Source organism: Phaeoacremonium minimum, assembly GCF_000392275.1.
Source record: "Phaeoacremonium minimum UCRPA7 unplaced genomic scaffold PA7_03_scaffold_558, whole genome shotgun sequence".
Lineage (NCBI taxonomy): Eukaryota > Fungi > Ascomycota > Sordariomycetes > Togniniales > Togniniaceae > Phaeoacremonium > Phaeoacremonium minimum.
This window is the reverse complement of record NW_006921460.1, coordinates 278,052-280,022: the sequence shown is the minus strand read 5'-3', so window position 1 is coordinate 280,022 and position 1,971 is coordinate 278,052.

Here is a 1,971-nt window from a genome sequence, read left to right as displayed (position 1 = left end):
GCTTGGTCAATTCTACCGGAGTGGCCTTTCACGATACGTGACCTCGTCTTCAGTCCGCTTTTCATTTCCCACGCATAAGCTGTGTGTGGGATAGTGATACTTTGTCCTGCCTTGAAGGGCTTCTGGACGTGGCCATGCAATATACGGAAGATGACCTCCATTGAACCATTGCCCACCTATCTGACCCCCACCGCACCCTCTCCTACCATCTCTGCAGCAGCGATCGCGGCTCGGAGTGGCGTACAAGCCTTCGTTTTCTGGTTCCGAGCGCCTGTGCCGCCATGCGAGTTGAACGACTTGCAATTGTTGAGCAGGTGGCGCTACTGCTTGGATTGATCAGATCGGATAGTTCCGGTTCGCCTTTCCGAATGACATGCACAGGCTATATTCGCGCATGTTGAGGCTCGCTTCAGGGCAGGCAAGCTTTTGCATCTGAAGTCGAGCGGCTTGGAAGCGTTGAACGTCCCGGACCTTTGTGTAGCGTCAAGTGATGTACACAGAAGCAGCTACAGTGGCCAGGACGTGGTGGTACGGGCATAGTGAAAGGGGCCAACTATACAAGGTAGTGTAGGTTGACAGCCTTCTATTCGACCTCTGAACCCTTCCATCACAGCCCCTTGATGCAAACCAGACATTCTCTTGTTATCACGGGTCTCGAAAAGGCCCCGGTGTTGGTCCTATCCCAGTGGAAGGACGGTCGCTCAAAGCGTTGTTCTAGGATAAAACACGACGTTACCAATTCAAGCTGTCAAGTTGCCCAAGCACGTGGCATCCCACCACAAGGAGGATCTCATTGACAATGTCGTAGATTTGTGCTCCATGAGGTTGACAGGCTTCGCTTGCGGGTGGTCGGCTTCGTGGGACCGATTTCGCCTTTTCCAAGGCAACCTGCGGGCTAGCCGGCGCGTAGCACTCGAAGCGTGGACGTTCGCGTCGGTGGGAGTCTTGTCTTCTCACACACTAGAGTGACATGTTCTACAAGAGAGCTGATGATCCAGCTTCGGCTAAATCAGAGATTTGATGTCGTACAATCCTTCAACTCATGCTAGCATCTGGATGCTGAAGTGGCCATATTTCCGGAAACGAATCTTTGGCTGGTCTCTAGCTCAGAAGTGCATGAAAATCAGATGTGCAATTGAAGTGTTATATGCCGCGTCTGAGCATCTGCTGATGGCGAGCCCTTTTGATTCTGCCCAGGGAGGTGCGTTGGAAGAGCCAACGTACCACGAGGTTCATCATAGCCATTCTCGGTAGCATTGAGCTTGGTAATTAGCCTTCGCGTTGGCTTTAATCGGCATACTACATCATGTAAAAGCAGTTTCTCACGTGAATAGACTATAAACTCTTGAACTACCTGTATTGTGCGATTTTGGTCCATTTATGTCGCCACTGATGGGCCTGGTGTGACGAATCTCTTCATGTCTTGGATGGCTGCACCGAAAGCATATCACCATGGTCATGAACTGACGTCAGACAGAACGTATGCTTGCAGCAAAAGAAATCTCTGAGATTTCATTATTCTTTCGATTTCCACACTTCTGTAACATCGCCGTGTCACCAAATTACCAGTCGAAGAGACAGGACTGGAGCACGGCAGCCATGATACGATGCAAGGATCAGGGTCTCGTTTCTCTGCATTTCTAGGTCAAATATAGCATAGGTCGCCAGCTCAGCGGAAGTTGTTCTCGAACCGCTTGAATGTGTAACCTATGAAAGGAAGCGTCATCTCAGGGGTTTCCTCCTGGTCTGGTTGAGGATCCACAGCCATCGCAGCCTGTGCTTGCGCTTCCAAGTCTTCTGTCGGGAAATAGGTCGTGTCAATCTCAGACTGTAGTCGTGGCTCGAACGGTGCCCGAATCCGCCGGAGGCCGTCAAAGTCAACTCCAGCAAAAAACGGATGTGCCTTGATCTCGTGGGCACCACCTCTCCCAAGTCGATTGGTGCTATTGCAGACCAGACTATTACCATGTT